This window comes from Lutra lutra, chromosome 4, assembly GCF_902655055.1.
Source record: "Lutra lutra chromosome 4, mLutLut1.2, whole genome shotgun sequence".
NCBI lineage: Eukaryota > Metazoa > Chordata > Mammalia > Carnivora > Mustelidae > Lutra > Lutra lutra.
In genome coordinates this window covers 59,947,827-59,966,056 of record NC_062281.1, presented here as the reverse complement: position 1 = coordinate 59,966,056, position 18,230 = coordinate 59,947,827, and the positions used below count along the sequence as shown (strand labels likewise).

Genomic DNA, 18,230 nt, shown 5'->3' with positions numbered 1-18,230 from the left:
GATCTGGTTCAACTCTCTTTATACAAATGAGGGAAACAAGTCCCAAGGAACTTAAATGACTCGCTTGTTAAAGACCTAAAGCTCTCAGAGTGGAGCAAGGAGTCCACTACTTACATTGACTTAATTGTGAATTACATGCTTTTCACGCTATCTAATTTGACTGGTTTTAATTAGGATTCACTTCATGATTTGTTTTAAATTCATATTAATTTAGGGGGTGCTTGGCTGGCTCAGTTGGTTAAGCATCTGACTCTTGGTTTCAGCTCAGGACATGATCTTAGGGTCATGAGACTGAGACCCATATTGGGCTCCAGGCTCAGTAGGACATCAGCTTGAGATTTTTTGCCTCTGATCCTCTCCCACTCATGCATGCATGTTCTAAAATAAATAAATCTATAAAAATTCATATTTTTTCATACTTTAAAAATTTTAAAGAGAAAAGAATCATTACTGGGTTTCCCTGTATATGCATTTTCAATTTTTTTGGTAAACGGAAATGCAACAGATTTCTGTTATGTTCATTTTGTATCCTACAACTTTACTGAACTTAGGTATCAATTCTAGCAATTTTGGTAGAGTCTTCAAGTTTTCTGCATAGAGTATCATGTCATCTGCAAGTAGTACAAGTTTGACTTCTTCCTTGACAATTGGTGCCTTTATTTCTTTTTGTTGTCTGACTGCTAAGGCTAAGACTTCCAGTACTATGTTAAATAACAATGGTGAGAGTGTTGGGGCACCTGGATGGCTCAGTCAGTTAAGCATCTGACTTCAGCTCAGGTCATGATCCCAGGGTCCTGGGATCGAGCGCCTCATCAGGCTCCCTGCTTAGGGGGAGGCTGCTTCTCCTTCTGTGTGTGCTATCTTATAAACATCCCTCAGAACAACATACTGCTTAAAATATAACCCATGAGAAATTATACTAGCCACCAAGCATGCTTAGATACAGCCTTAAGAAAAACATGTACTGGCAACAGGCCTCTGGGGGAGACGATGATATACGTCCTTGAAGCCGAGCAGCTGGGGATGCCCAGCCCACTCAAGGCAGACTGCGGCCTGCTTCATTTTTTGTTATCTCCCCTTCCGCAGAGAGCACCTGCAGTTAGACAATCATTTTGTTTGGGTTGCTCACTATAGGTCATGTACTATGTGACCAGAGATATTTTGCCTTTCTTCTTACTTATCTACAAGACTCAGGGTCAATGTGTAACCTACTTTGACTTCTTTGTTGTTACCTACTTTCTAATAAATATGAGACTGAGGAGTTGTTTGGGGTGACAGTCTTCTATTGTTGACCCCTGCTTCCTTTCTCTTGCAGCTGACTTGTTTGTGCCTAATTCTTCTCCCATGCACTGTCGAGAAGTGGCACTGCCTCATCTTTCACTGTCTCAAATAAATAAATAAATAAATAAATAAAATCTTTAAAAACAAACAAACCCCCCCCAACAAAAATAACGGAAGCACCCTCTGTAGCACGCACTGTCTTGTTCCTTACCATAGAGGAAATGCTCTTAGTTTTCCCTATTGAGGATGATATTAGCTGTTAGTTTTTCATATATGGCTTTTATGATATTAAGGTATATTTCTTCTATCCTTACTTTTTAAAAAAAATTTTTTTATTAAGAACAGATGCTGTATTTTTCAAATGCTTTTTCTGTATATCTGCTATATACTTCCAAAGGTTTTGGACACTTGTGTTTTTGTTTTCATTTGTTTCCATGTATTTTTTATTTCTTATTTTCTTGGTTGACCCTTTTATTCTTTAGTAGAATGTTCTTTAGCTTCCATGTATTTGTGGTCTTTCCAGTTTTTTTCTTGTGGTTGACTTCAAGTTTCATAGTGTTTTGGTCAGAAAATATGCATGGTATGATCTCAATCTTTTTTGTACTTGTTGAGGCCTGATTTGTGACCTAGGATGTGATCTATTTTGGAGAATGTTCCAGGTGCATTTGAAAAGAATGTGTAATTCTGCTGCTTTAGGATGAACTGTTCTAAATGTATGTTAAGTTCATCTGGTTCAGTGTGTCATTCAAAACTATTGTTTCCTTGTTGATTTTCTGCTTAGATGATCTGAAAATTGATCCAAGTGGGGTGTGAAAATCCCCTACCATTATTGTATTATTATCCATAAATTCCTTTATGTTTGTCATTGTTTTATGTATTTGGGTGCTCCCAAGTTGGGGGCATAAATATTTACAATTGTTAGAATTTCTTGTTGAATATAACCCTTTATTATGATATAGTGTCCTTCTTCATCTCTTGTTATAGTCTTTGGTTTTAAAATTTAGTTTTTCTGATGTATTTCTACTCCAACTTTTTTTTGTTGTCCATCCACTCACTTTCAATCTGCAGGTGTCTCTAGGTCTAGAATGAGTCTGTTGTAGGCAGCATATAGATGGATCTTTTTTTTTTAAATCCATTCTATTTTTTTTGAGCTTTTACTCCATTTATATTCAGAGTAATTATTGACAGAAATTAATTTAGTGCCATTTTATTGCTTGTTTTGTCATTGTTTCTGGAGATTTTCTCTTTTCCTTTCTAGTCTTTGTTGCTTTCTTTCCCACTCAAATAGTCCCCATTTAATATTTATTTCAGGGCTGATTTAGTGGTCGTGAACTCTTTTAGTTTTTGTTTGTCTGGGAAACTCTTTTCTTTCTTTCTTTCTTTCTTTCTTTCTTTCTTTCTTTCTTTCTTTCTTTCTCTCTCTCTCTCTCTCTCTCTTTCTTTCTTTCTTCTATTCTGAATGACAGCCTTGCTGAATGGAGTATTCTTGGCTGCAGAAGTTTCCCATTCAGCACGTCAAAAATATGCCACTCTCTTCTGGTTTGCCAAGTTTCTGTGGCTGAGTTTTAAAACTCAAACTTTAGGGACCTGGTGTGCTAGGAACCTGTGCTGGTCTTCTGGTAGAGGGTCTTACCACACTAGGATGTGACCCAGAAGGGCAGTCACACCAGAGCACAGGAGCATGGGGTTAGGAGCAAAGTACACAAAAGGGCCTGTGTCCAGGTTAGCCACCTCAGCAGGTATCTCTGTGCTTCTGCTGAATGTTGTGGTGTGGGGGGGAGAATGGTGCCTGTAGGCCCTTTTGTTCCTGGAGAGGCAATGCCACCTCTCACAGATGGGCTTCAAGAAGAGGGAACAGTCTCTCTGCATGTGTCTCGGGTAATCCTCATATTGCACTATCTGCCCCAGGGTTGCCTGCCTTCTCTCCAGAAGCACCCTTTGTAGCTCGCACTGTAGCACCCTCAGGGATTTATGCCAACCACACCAGGACCTCTAAAACGTCAGTCCTTGAGCCTAGTTGCAAAAACTCAAAAATCAGCTCCCTTCATTTTCCAGTCAATGACTTTGGGGAAGTGTCTTCCTTGTACAATTCCTTGTGTGATCCCTTATGTGCTCCTCTCTCTTTCACCAAATCAGGGCTCCTTCCCCTCCACAGCACCTGCAATCCATTTCTCTCCCAAAGCACATCTCTGTACCTCCTACCTTCCGTGATGTGGCCTCCCCTTTCCCTTTCCCTTTAGTTGTGCAGTTTGTTCTGTCAGTCCTCAGATTGATTTCCTGGGTATTCAGGATGCTTTGATATTTACCTAGCTGTGTTGGAGGTACTAGGGAAGCCTAGAATCCTCCTACTGTTCTGCTCTTACTGTTAGCTCCTCCCCCTGTAGCTCTTATTCATTTATTTTCATTGTATTAAAATACTACAGTGTATTTCCCTGTTGATGGACATGTAGGTTGTTTCAAAATTTTCACTATTAACACAGTGTTGCAATATACATTCTTGTACATGCCCACTTGTTTACACATATGAGAGTTTCTCTAAGGCATGTAGGAATAGGAGGGCTGAATAGTGACTAAGAACACTTCCTCTGACTTATTTCACTTAGTATTATACACTTTAGCTCCATCCATGTTGTTGCAAATGGCAAGATTTCATTCTTTTTTATGGCTGAGTAATATTCCATTATATACATTTACATACATAAATATATTTATATTTTCTTTGTCCAGCCATCTATATTGGAAACCTGAAATTAATATTATACTCTATGTTAACTATACTGGAATTAATCATATATTCATCAGCTCAAACCTTATTAATGTTTTATAATAATATTAATCTCTACTACTTTTTAAAAATCTGAGATCTGTTGTGATAATGGATTATATTTTCTCCCAGTAAATTCTGTAAATGCTTGTTTATAAGTTAACGGGTCATGTTAATAAGGAGCATATATATTCACAATGTCTTCCTCATGGATTATTCTATTGTTATATACCAAACATTTTTATTCCTAATAATATTTTTTATCTAAAGTATATTCTATCTGACAATAGTACAGCTTCATATTTATTTTGTTTAGTATTTATATAAATATTATTTCTTTTATTTTCACTGTTTCCATGCTTTCATCTTTTAGGTTGTCTCAAATATCATATTGCTATCTCTCTCTTAGTTTACCAATGGTCACAATAAAAAGTGGACTCAACCCATAGGTTAAAAGATAGAGGTTGTCAAATTACATATAATTGATTTCTTTCTTTGCATCTTTTCCTATTATCTATTCTATACTTTCTCTTTATCCCACTTTATTTCTTTGTCCTCTTATGACTATATTTGGATTGATTAATTTCTCTTTATTTCATTCCTCCCTTCTGTTTTGGAAGTCATACATTGTATTCATTTTCAGGTTGCCCTTAAAATTTTTAAAAGATGTAATTGAATTAAAGTATACAGTAAATCAAAGTCTCTTCCCTTTGCCCAAATAAAACAAAGACTTGTGACATCTAACATAGATCATATTCCCTGTTTTACACTTCTGTTATCCTTGCCTACATTTTAGTCTCATTTCATTTTTATATACCTTCTATTAGTATTTTACTAATTTTTATAAATTTCATCAATATTAATATTGCAATTCTGCCATATTGACTTTTTAGGATTACTCACCTGGTTACCAATATTTTTTACTGATATCTTTGCTCATCTTTTCACTCTGCATTATCATCTTTTTTGCAGGTTCACTTTTATTCATCCCTAATTAGATCATTTAATAAATAGCTTGTAATTCTATATTTTGTTTTGTTGGAAAATGTTTATATTGCCCTTACTTTTTAAGGATTTTCCAGCTGACAGTGAAATTCTAGAATGCCAATCATTTCCTTTTGTTTTTAATTTGAATCAAGTATTCCTTTGTGTTCTGGTTTCAAGTGTTATGAAGAAATCTTCTCCTAACTTAACTGTTATTCCTTGACTCTGCATCCTTAAAGATTTTTTTTTTTTGTCTTTGGTGTTTGACACTTTTGATAGAAATCATTTCCTGTTAGATTCTTCTAAAAATTTATTTTGCTTGTGACTTACTCTGCTCAATAAATCTGAGAATTTATCTTTACTTATGAAGAATTCTTACCCATTAAGCTTCAAATCATGCCTTTCCTTATTATTATTGCTCTCTTAAAACCATAAATTTGAATTATAATAATGATTATTATAAATAAATGTATGATAAAATGTATGATATCCAATTTTGTTATTTCAAAAGCTCTCTGATGTTTTTATGGAGTTTTGTCTTCTCTTAGATTTCCAATTCCTCTCTCTCTCTTTTTATATGAGATTATTTTTAATATATATTTTTGAGTCTCTTTTCAGTAATTTTAATATTTGGCATTATTATGGAATATATTGTTATTTACTCTACCTGGTGACTCCTTCATCATGGATTTTTTTCCCTCATATGTTTTTATTTTGATTTTTAAAATTTAAAATATTTGATTTATGCTTTCCAAAATAACTTTTTCAAACAAATCATAAAGTCCAATACTTCTCCTTTTGTTTTCAATGCTAAGCCATTTTTTTTTCCCACCAAAAATAATGAAGAACTTCAAAATTAGCAGTTTGTGTCTATACTTCAACCTTTCACAGTGTTCAGCATGCTTGGGGCTCCTTGTAGGAAAGCTTGTGAACTGGCCTACAAGGTTGGTGGGGGGTGGATTCTATAAAAGGGTTCAGGCATTCAGCTGGTTCCTAATGTTCTATAAAATTTGATTTGTTTTCTTTCTAAACCTAAAAAAGTCTTTCAGTTGTTTTCCCCCCAAACTGTTTGCATCTATTCTTCCCTTGCAATAAATTTAAATGGCTTTGTGAAGCCAAAAGAGCTTCTTTACTTTTTCTCCTTCAGAGACACCTCTCTGTTCTTCATTTTGCTGACTCTTTCACAGTAAAGGGGGGAAAGAGATGAGTGTAGAAATTGGATTAACCTGGAACTTCTTCTTACATTCTGAATCTCATTTTTAAAAAATGGGTACATGTATTATTTTTTATTGAGATACAATTAACATAAAATTATAATCAATTGCAGGTGTCCAACATGACTTGTCTTTTAGCAGTTTGTGTACCATTGTAATATCTGATTTATATTTCATATTCCCTTCCTTTTTCTCCTGTTTTCTAACAGATTATCTTTTGAAAAGGCTCAGGTACTGTAATCTTCGGCACCCGTTCTTGTGGCTTCTTTTTTTTTTAAATATATTTTTTAAAGATTTTATTTATTTATTTGACAGAGATCACAAGCAGGCAGAGAGGCAGGCAGAGAGAGAGGAAGGGAAGCAGGCTCCCTGCCGAACAGAGAGCCCGATGTGGGGCTCAATCCAGGACCCTGAGATCATGACCTGAGCCGAAGGCAAAGGCTTTAACCCACTGAGCCACCCAGGCACCCCTCTTGTGGCTTCTTTTTTATTTTCTTTTCAGCAGCTGAAAAAGTCAGCATTTTTATGTTGAATATTATTTTCAACAAACAATTTTGTTTACATGTTGTTGATAAGCTCCTTGACAATGTTTTCCTCAGGATAGACTTTTTGCAACTCTTCTTCAGAGAAAGATGAAACAGGGAGGAAAACCTGCCTAAATGTAGGTCTGAAAGTGATAAACTAAGGGAGATTAAGTAATAGGGGTTCTTATCTGATACCAATCTGGAAGAGACACTAGTAGCATCTTCCTTGATGATAATTGGCTGAACTTCCTTTAAATTTAATTTATTCTGGCACACTTTCTCTAACTTTTCCATAGTTCCCATGTGGTCAACCTTTAGTTCTTATTCTTCATTACAGGGGTAAATATCAGAAAAGTCCACAAAGTCCTCATTGTATGTGTATGTTCATCCACCCCAGAGAAGTTGGTGTTAAAATTAGTTAATGTCTTCTCTGGCTGGGTATCACCATTTCCTCCTCCTCTTTTTCCTTCCCCAAGGCCACTACTGCCATCCCAGGGCCTCTGAGGGCAGTCTTAGTGTTTCTCATGAATGACCCACACTCCAGCATTGAGATTTATGGCACTTTGGGATTGGAGGCTGACAGCCTCAGTGCTTGGTGCCATCACCATGCTGGTCCAGCTGGAGAATCTGGTGCCTGCCTCATCTGTTTTAAAATTTAGAGTGCAAATCCCCTTTCCATGAAGTTTTCCTATGAGAATTCTTTGCAGCCTGAACTGAAAATATTTTCTAGTACAGAAATTTTATATTTACTTTTACCAGGTACTGCATAGATAGAATGAGTTTGGGGCCATTTTACATTAATGACTAAGACCTGAGGATTCCTTAGCCACACATGAATAGTATAAATGTAAACCTAAATTCATAATGGGACAGGTCTGTGATTATAAATTTTAATAAAAATCTTTTTTACCCCTGTCCCAAACCTACACTGAGGCAGACAAGTCATCCTGTTATCCCCTGTGCCAGTGTACATTTTTCCTCTTGTCCACATTTTTTAAGGTATATCTCTTCCAGAGTTCCTGATTTACAGGAAGGATATCAATCCCAATTTATCATTTCCAAGCTCTTTTTTTGTGTGTCTATATAAGTAAAACTCAAGTCCCTCATATTATTGAGATGAATATACCCACAGCTATTCTATAAGTTTGCACAGTTATTGATCTTATTTTTCCATTTCTGTTCCATCTTTACCCCTTCAGCAGTATATTTTTAAAAAATTTCTAATAATTTGGGGTTTGTATGCAAAAGTATGCTTATGTTTCTAGGCCTTTTATACTGGGAGCTAATCATGTCTACCACATGACGGCTGGAATGAAAGTCAATATTAAACTGTAGCAAATGAATTAGAGTTCAATAAGATTATAACATAAAGCAACATAATTTTCTATAGGAAATCATCTAGTTCTTAAAATATTTAAAGTGCTGACTTGCTTTTGCCAATAGGCACAGAATGTAGCTCTATTTAGAAATATATGTAACAAACTGATGTCAGTAACAATTATTAGTGGATTACATCATTCAAAGCACAAATATTTCCCTTTTCATAAAATACTAGCTTTTGATACATTTTTTAAAAGGATGCTTCAAAACATCTGCAAGTTTGTGGTGTTTATACCTGCCCTTTAGAAACTCTAATTAGCTCATCTATAAAGTAGTAATCTGAAAGTATCCTGGTAATACTTCCTTAACTTCAAATTGACATTTTATTTTATTTTTTTTTTAAAGATTTTATTTATTTATTTGACAGAGAGAGATCACGAGTAGGCAGAGAGGCAGGCAGAGAGAGAGGGGGAAGCAGGCTCCCGTTGAGCAGAGAGCCCAATGTGGGGCTCGATCCCAGGACCCTGGGATCATGACCTGAGCCACCGAGGCGCCCCATCAAATTGACATTTTAGAAGAGCTCGTCAATCAATTTGTGTATTCTGAAAAGTTTAGGATTTGGGTTCAGTGGGTAGGGTACTTGATAAAAAAAAAGTCTTAGATTTATAATAAATTACAAATAATGAAAGACTCAGGCCACTTGCCTTCAGGACATGTGCCTTTTGTTTACTTCTACTTTGCACTGTTGAATGGCAGATTTATGAATATATAGCTCTATGGCTTCATGGGTCCATCATGAGTCTCACTTAAAAAGGATGTCCCACAGCTGTCCAACTGTTGATAAAGAGCATATGGACTCAGCAGCTTATAAGGAGGCTGACTCAGTTTTGGTTTACTTTTGTTCTAACCTTTGAACTACTGGAGCATAAAATAAAAAGACTGAATGGAGAGTGTTATTTGAACTTTAATGGCCATGTGCTCATGTACTGAAGTAACTTGAAAAAAACTAACAAGATGGAGCTCCTTATGTACAAAATTAGCATGAACTTTGTAGTGGCTCTTATTCTGTTTCCATTGAACCAGTAATCATCACTATTTCTACATTTCATTATTCTAATTCCAAGCAGGTATGATCCTTAACATTACAGTTTTTAGGTACTTATAACTTAAATTTTAATATATGAATTGAAGTTAAAGTTATAACCTAAGAGACTATTCTGTTGATTGATAATTTCCTATCTTCCTAAGCTATTTAAGACTGGTTATGAGAATTTTACTCACCATAAAAAGTAGCCCCATTTAACAGTCTTTTGTGTAACCTCCATTCACACACATAACTTACACCCTTTCACACACATATCTTGATTTATCAGACCAAAATATGAAATGCTAGAGGTATATAATTTCCTATTTAAGATTTCTGAGTTCTTTCTCTTTGTTCAGTTTTCTTCAGATAATATCTTGGACTTTCATGCCACCATTCAAAACTTTCGTCACAGATTTTAAAAACCAGTTAAACACATGCTTTTACAACAATGTGTTATTTCTGGCTAAGATAGTTGCTTTTCAAGAGAGAAGACCTGATAATGCCTATAGTAATTCCATGAGCTTAGTTTATGAATGGGGAAAGTCAGATAATTTTGAAGGGATGTGGGACTTGCTTTGGCTCTTCAAAGTCTTCTCACAGTCCCCCATGTTTATTTCCAGTCTTCACCATGAGTCTTATTCTACAGTGCTTTCTCCTTTATATGTTCCCTTACTCAGGAGTTCACTGATATGCAAAGCTTCATCTTTAGAGTTTTCTCTCAGTTCAATGCTAGTGTGTAATCTGATAATAAACTGTGACATTATTATTATTATTATTTTACATTTGAGTTGTGACTCCATTCTTGAGGCCACAATTTGATCCAGGTCCAAAAAAAAGGATGACATTTTACTAAGTGATTCCTGAAATAAGGCATAATTTGATTTATAACTCTCCAATTATCTTCATACAACCTCTGTATATGGAAATTCAGATTAAAAAGAAAAACTTTCAGAATGATTGTTTGAGAAAAAAATGAGAAACATTTCCTTGAAACAGTAAGTTTTTCTAGTGAGTATAATTGGAATTTCTAAGGTTGAGAGAGAGCATCACCACAAGAGAGTGAATGTTAAGACTGAATATAGAAAGAAGAGTCCAAAGCTACTGGAGAGCTTTGGTAGCAAAGGAAGCTTGTGTATAAATATGCAGAGTCAAAGTTTCAAGTACATGCATATTCTAGAATGTCCAAGCACAAAGAGGCAAGCATTGTATGGGGTTCCAATCAGTAGGCAGCTATCAAAATTCTGAGATTTTATTCATTCATCTACTTATTCTTTGTCTATTTGGTCATTGAAACATTTGAGCTGCACACTTTGCTTACATTAAACTGAAAGCCAATCCTTGCTCTCAAAGGGCCCAGAGGATATTTAAAAAATATGAAAGCAGAAATTGATCTATTTATAGAGAAACTGGGTGATTCCTTATGTGAACTAGGGGACCAGGAAGAGGCTTAGTAGTATGGTAAGAAAGGAATTGCTCCTTGAAGTATTAGTCTATTTAAGTAAAGAACAAGTTCAGCACAGTAAGTAGACTGTTGAGGGCTGCTAGTCAGGAACTTGGTTTCCAAATGCTATTCTTTGGCCAAGAACAGACTGTAATGAACTTTGTTAGTGTAGTACAAAATAAATAAAAAAATAAGGACAGTGCAGCTAGAATTTTGTAAAGTGAATTTTGTCAAATTTAAGGAACTATCCCTTTCCCCCCAAATTAGTGTCTTTCTACTTTTTATTTTTTATTTTTATTATTTTTTAAAGATTTTATCTATTTATCTGACAGACAGAGATCGCAAGCAGGCAGAGAAGCAGGCAGAGGGAAGGGTGGGGAAGCAAGCTCCCTGCTGAGCAGAGAGCCCGATGCGGGGCTCCATCCCAGGATCCTGAGATCATGACCTGAGCTGAAGGTAGAGGCTCTCTACCCACTGAGCCACACAGGCGCTCCACTACTTTTTATTTTTTTTTTAAAAAAGATGTACGCATTTGTTGGAGAGAGAGAGAGAGACAGAGCACACAAGTAGCGGGGAGGGGCAGAGGGAGAGAATCTTCAAACAGACTCCCCACTGAGCCTGACACGTGGCTCTAAACTGCAACCCATCAGATCATGACATAAGCCAAAACCAAGAGCTGAACACTTAACCAACTGAGGCACCCAGGTGCCCGTCTTTCTACTTTTTAAGAAGATGGTGGTATTAGGTAATTAAAAAAAAAAGTCTTTGAAGAGAATGGTATCACCAAAACTTTGGTGTAGAAGATTCCATCCTCTTTCCAACAAAGATAAAAAGTTAGACAGCTTTCCATGCATAAAAACAGCTCTGGGAGAGCTCTAGAGTTCACTAATTAGGTGATGGGCATTAAAGACGGCACCTGATCTCTGATGAGTACTGGGTGTTATATGCAACTAATGGATCATTAAATACTACATCAAAAACTAATGAGGTAGTATATGTTGGCTAATTGAATTTAATAAAAAAAAAAAAGAAACTTTACCAAGAGAGTTGAACAAAAAACCCGAGAATAACTGCAAAAGCAGAAAGGAAGGAGTTTGTCTGCATCACCTTATCCTCCAAACCAGCATTGCTCAGTACTAAGAGGAGACTTCCCAGCTAGAAAGAATTCTTCTCACCATGAAAGAAAGCATAGGGTAAGCACTTTTGGGGTATGCACAAAGGTCCCACTTTGGTTCCTTCCACCCAGACTGGCAAAGCTGAGACCTATAGAGGTAGCTAGTGAGGCAGGGGTTACCTAGAGCAGCTACACAGCAAGGACAATTATGGTTCACAGTGACCTGTTCTGTACACAAACCTAGCAGACTTTGCCACTGAAGAAACTAACATAGCCACTATAGATTCACTTGAAGATTTCACCAGCTTTGGTCCCACAGGTTCACTGATGGCACACACCTGAGGCCCTCCCCACTTTCTCCCGGTGCCCCCTCCACCACCGAAGGAGCCAGCTTAGGCCTCTGTGACTGTATGAATACAAGATGCCAGCTTAGACTCCTGTGGTTGATACTCACTGCTTATGCATGTGTGAGGCTAGTCCCTCCAGCTCTGCATGGGTGCTGCTGGCCTGATGCCTGTCACTGGTCTCCACTGCACTAAACATGCCTAGAGGGAGACCGAATAACCTTGGGAGAGCCGCGCAACAACCAGGACCTGCACAGCTGCTTGTGGGCTGGATTAGGCTCTGTCTTGTGCCACTGGATTACACTACTGTGCTCATCAGCAGCTAGAAAATTTTAGCTCTGTAACTACATGTTTCTAGCCCAACCACTGTCACCAGCCTCCAGTGCAGTACACACATTCAAGGAGAGATTGTGTGGCTACAGGAGCACATACCAACAGCCAGAGCCCATGCAGCTGCCAGTGAGCCCATAGTTGGGTTTAGTCCTTGCTATTTGTCTTGGCCTCTACCACTACATGTGTGTTTGAAACTGTCCCCTGCCAGTACAGAGGTACCTGCACCTGGCCCGTATAGCCAAGTGTACGTACACCACTGGCTTCAGCTATTACTGTTTCTTGCCTTGGTCCCTAGGTGTTGGGCCTGGAGGAACCACTGAGGAACCCAACAGCACTTACAGTTTCTGTGGGCTTTCAGTGCTTTTCAAGGACCATGTAGTTGTCAATGTTGTAGACCCCATGGCCTGAGCCAAAAAGAGCTCATGTCTCCCAGATCCAGTGTCACCACACACCTCCATACTTGGAACCCTGCACTATTAGGCCTGGGGTTACAGCATGCTTGTGTGCCCTCCACCTTCAGGTGAAAGTCTTCCCTCCTAGAGTAAGTCCATAAAGTCTGGAAGAGATCATTACTCCTTCAAATGTGAAGATACTTATGCAAAGCTACAGGAATCATAAAGAATTAGGGAAACATAACTCTGGCAAAGAAATATAGTAAACCTCCAGGGACAAGCCCCAAAGAAATGCAGATGCAGGAATTGCACAACAAATAATTCAAAAGAACTGTTTTAAAGATGCTCAGAGAGCTATAATAGAACACAGATAAACAAGGTAATGATATCAGGAAAGCAATATAATAATAAACTGAGCAGTTCAACAAAAAGATAGGGGGAAAAAAAAGCACCAAAGAGAAATTTTGGAACTGAAGAATACAATCAATGACTGAAGGGTTCAAAAGGGAGATTCAACATCAGACTTGAAGCGGAACAAAGAATCAGTGAGAAAAAGATGTGTCAATTGAAACTATCCAATCAGGGGAGCAAAAAGGAAAAAGAGTGCAAAGGAATAAAGAAAGTCTTCAAGACTTAAGGGATACCATCAAGGGGAACCATGTATATGTCATGAGAGCCCTGCAAGGAGAAGAGAGGGAGAAAATTTATTTACAGAAGTAATGGTTAAGGACTTCCCAAAATTGGGAGAGATTTCAAGTTCATGAAGCTAGTAGGTCATTCCAAAATTTCAATGAAAATTATCTTTTCCAAGACACATTATAGTAAAACTATCTAAAATTGAAGACAAAGAGAGAATCTTGAAAGCAGCCAGAGACAAAAATTTCTCTCATATAAGAGAACCCCTATAAAACTATCAGGAGATTTCTCAGCAGAGACTTTGCAGTCTAGGCGAGAATGGGATAATATATTGAAAGTGCAAAAAAAAGAAACTGCCAACCAAGAATATTTTATCCAGTTTAAAACAAGAATTCTTTGACAGGTTAAAAAGTTGGCAACTCTATCTGGACCATCTTTCTTTTTTTTTATTTTGGCTGGCTTTTAAAATCTAAATGCCTAGGATTCATTATCCTAATCTAAGACCCAACTACCCGGCACTCCAGCTATAGGACAGGTTCCTGTAATTGTACCTGCAGACTGAGACACAGGCTCTTTTTTTGTTTTTTTGTTTTTTTAATTTAAGAGAGAGAGAGCAAGTGCGATAACAGGGTAGAGGGGGTGGGAGGAGGAGCAGAGGGAGCAGGAGAGAATCTCAAGCAAGCTCCACACCTAGCTCAGAGCCCAATGTGGGGCGTAATCTAAAGATCCTGAGATCATGACCTGAGCCAAAATTGAGAGGCAGATGCTTAATGGATTGAACCACTCAGGTGACCCCCTCAGTCATTCTCTTGATATTCTGGACTCCCCTTCCTCACTGTTCTGTCACCCACACCTGCTGTCACAGTCTCCCTCCTCTGTTTGTTTCTATCCTCATTTAAATATGGCAATTTTAGCCATTCATACAGTTTCTCTCCTGTTATTGCTCTTTCTCAGCCTTGTCACATTCTTCTCTCATCTTCAGTTACAAATTCCCCAGGCGCGTTTCAAGCTTGTGCTGGCCTCCCACTATTAAAACCACTGCCATCAAAGTCACCAATGGGTATTGTCTATTTTCATCTTATTTGACTTTAGAGACTATTTGCCTCAGGGAACTACTCTTTGGTATTTGAACTGATTTCTTCCTTTGATTTCTACAATTCTGTTCTTTCTTGGATTTTCTCACTTGTCTCTCCTTCTTTTCAGGTTTCTGAATACATGTGAGATAAAGTCATACACTGCTGTTTGTTCTTTCATCTCCATATATCATGCCCTCCCTCAACTTAAAAGTCAAATGCATTTTCTTTCTTTCTTTTTTTTTTTAAAGATTTTACTTATTTATTTAACAGAGAGAGAGAGAGATCACGAGTGGCAGAGAGGCAGGCAAAGAGAGAGGGGAAGCAGGCTCCCTGCTGAGCAGAGAGCCTGATGTGGGGCTCCATCCCTGGACTCTGAGATCATGACCTGAGCCGAAGGCAGAGGCTTAACCCACTGAGCCACCCCTCAAATGACTTTTCTAAAGAAAAATCTGGTCAGTCTAATTAAGCAACATAATAGGAACACCTTCCTTTTATACTTTCCATTAAATTCTTACATTTAGAACCTATTTACATTCAACGTGAAAAGCTGTCAATTTCAATGACGGTTAAAAGTGACTCTAGATAATTTAAATCTCTGTGTAGTCATAGCGTCAATGTTAATGGAAGATGCCCTGTCAGCACCAGAGAGTGCTCATCTATGATCTTGTTAGAATGTCTTGATCTCAACCCTTTGAGAAAGTCAAATCCTCTAATGTTTCCAATGAAGAGACTAAAGTTCACATAATTTAGAAGTTTTTTAATGAATTGGGTCATGAATTGATCAAGATTAAATTTCAAAAAAAAAAAAAAGACTAAATTTCCTCTCTCTGGAAAAGAGTAGGCTTAAACTAGACATGAAATTTAATTACAGAAAATTTTTAAAAATTAATTTCTTGCTCTCTTGAGCTTATAGGCAGAGATTTTTACCTACCTCACATACATACTTAGACATGCCCTACCCTTCCACACCCTGCTGACACAAGGTTATTTTCATCTTTAAGTGAAAATACATTAAGCATAGAGAGAACTTGTGGCATTTAGCATAATTCATAAAACTGCCAGAAAATTTCTTGAGATTAGGGATGAGGTCCGTGTGACCACTCTGGGTCATCAGCACTCAGTGAACTCCTCCTTTGAGTTCTCGGGTATTACAAGTTCAGAAGGAGTTATTAGGGAGCCAATACCAACAGCTGTGGTCAGTTAATAGTATAAGAATTTAACAGAAGAATTAGAAAATGATGATTATGTAACTAAATAACTTTAGACTTGAATTTTGGTCACATTTATTTCAGTTAAAAACCTGCAAATTCTCCATTTCTACATAATGTGAGAAAAAGTGAGCCAAAAATAGTGGGGAAAAAAGAAAAAAAAAAACAAAATATGTGTTAGGCTATGGATTTGTATAGGATATTTGGATTAAAAGTACAAAACACTGTATTTTAGATGAATGGTATTTCTTCTTTAAGACCAGAAGTGGAAAATACTTAAATCAGACTGCAAATTAGATTAACGCTAAAGATTGGAGATCTTTGAAAACATTCTTAAGAGATAAATATATATTCTATTTGCTCTTTAAAAGCCTTTAAAAAAAAAGGGCTTTTATTTCTCATTCTTTTTTTTTTTTTTAAAGATTTTACTTATTTATTTGAGAGACAGTGAGAGAGAGCATAAAAGGGGAGAAGGCCAGAGGGAGAAGCAGACTCCCTGCAGAGCTGGGAGCTTGAGGCGGGACTTGATCCCGGGACTCCGGGACCATGACCCCAGTGGAAGGCAGCTGCCCAACCAACCAAGCCACCCAGGCGCCCTTACTTCTCATTCTTATCAGAAAGCATAATTTGCTATTTCTAGTAAATGAATAATAAATTTATTAGTTTGGTTCTGTGGTTCCAAGATTTTCCAGAGAACTAAGACACTTTGGTAAATTTCTCTTTCATGTCCAATTTTCCTTTTGTGTATTTTTGGGGTGTCACGTTTAATGTCTTAGACAATAAGCATGTCTTTCAGGGCTCTACATTAAGCTTCAGTGACTCATAGAATCACAGAGTTGGAAGGGCATCCAAAAATAATGTAATCCTATCCCCTGCTTTCAGGCAAGATATCAGAATCATGATTCACCCTAGTTCTAAAATCTGAAAAAAGTAAATAGAATAATTTAGAATATATGAACTAAATACTATAAGGTGAATTATTGAAATGGTTGCATCTCTTAAAACCTTCTCCATTGAATTCAGATCAGTAAGTAAAAATAGGTGAGGTTGTTTGCTTTGTTTTTGTGAATTATAGAAGCCTATTCAAAAACTAACAGCTTGGGCATTTTTTAGCAGTTCATTTCTCAACATCCTATTGTTATGATAGCCAAAGGCAGTACAAGCATCCTAAGGAACTATGCTATCACTGCTGTGGTTGAATAGTCCACATTCTTATGTATGTACAACTAGATTTTGTTTAGGTCATTTCTAGTCTCCTTCAGGTCCTGACCCTATACACATATGTTAATTTATACACCACTTAAACAGACTACCAAAATTTTCTTATCATTTAGACCAATAAAGAATTTGCCTTTTTATTTTTGCTTTCTCTAAATTGATTGGGAAAAAAAAATGTAGCTAGGAAAACATACCATTTGATACAACTCCTGGACATGGAATATTAGATAACTAAATCAAAATACTTTATTGTCACTACGGATTGTAGTTTGAGAAGACATCAAATCAGATACTACTCTGAATCAAAGGGTCTTGCACAATGATTCTTCTCAATGTGGCATCTCAGTATGAATGCCATATTCCCTCTTGTGAAGTGAAGGCAGAGGTATAGAGGTATCAGGAAAAGATTTTTTAAAGGGATTTTCAACCTTTTACCCTTTAAAGGAAAGACGCCGGTCTTGAAATTCAAGAAAATTTCACATTTCAAATATATCTGTCCAGCAAAATGGCAAAAATCTCCCTGACTCAGATGATTAAAATAAGCCTCCTGCTCTTCTCACCCTGGATAGCTCAATTACTATTGCAAGACTGTGATTTGAGCTGTGGATTAAGAAAGATTGCAACACCAAAGTTCTGGAGACTTTCAAGAAAGTAATTTCTTTTTCCTTTGTACTTTAACATGTAAATAGCTGGAAAAAGCCCTCATCAGAATTTCCTTGGGTAACACGATCAGCAAAAAAATAATAAAGCAATGGAAAAAGTCAATTTTTCTCTCTATTGTGATGCACTTTTTGGCTTCTCAAAGTGTCCAGGGATCTGGAATTTGTAATGTAGAAATGCTGAACTGTCTGTGGTGGGCATTGGAGACCAGGCCAGAGAGCAAGAAATATCTATTTGTTCAGACCACAAGGCATCCTTTGAGGGAAACTAACAAGAGAAATCTCTTTGAAACAATTTAGCAACTCAGTAATATAAAACCTCCTGAAATTGACTTTGAAGCACCTGCTTTAAATATCAAAGTAAAATCCTGCAGTTTTCAAGTCACAATTTTGAAAAAGCTTTACATTCTCTCTTTTGGTTAAAAAATGAAGATAAAAAATACTGCTTATTGATGAAGTTTTAGAATATAGGTGAGGTTTGGTGGGGTGGAGTCTGGAGCCAATGACCAACAAAGAATTGTTGAGACATCTTTGGTACAAAATGGTGGGTTATGAAAGCACAGGGACAGGACCCCTGGACAGAAAGAGCTGCTGCACTGGGGTTGTGAGGGGTGGCAGGTTATATATGATGGGGT

General features: G+C 37.1%; 1 long non-coding RNA gene across 1 annotated transcript in view; it reads left to right on the top strand.

Annotated features, from left to right (window-relative positions):
- Positions 1-18,107: 18,107 nt before the first annotated feature.
- Positions 18,108-18,230, top strand: part of LOC125097176 (uncharacterized) — a 42,895-nt gene continuing 42,772 nt past the window's right edge. Inside the window, exon 1 of the long non-coding RNA XR_007126514.1 lies at positions 18,108-18,139. This is a non-coding gene — a long non-coding RNA (uncharacterized LOC125097176). The remainder of the gene's footprint in view (positions 18,140-18,230) is intronic.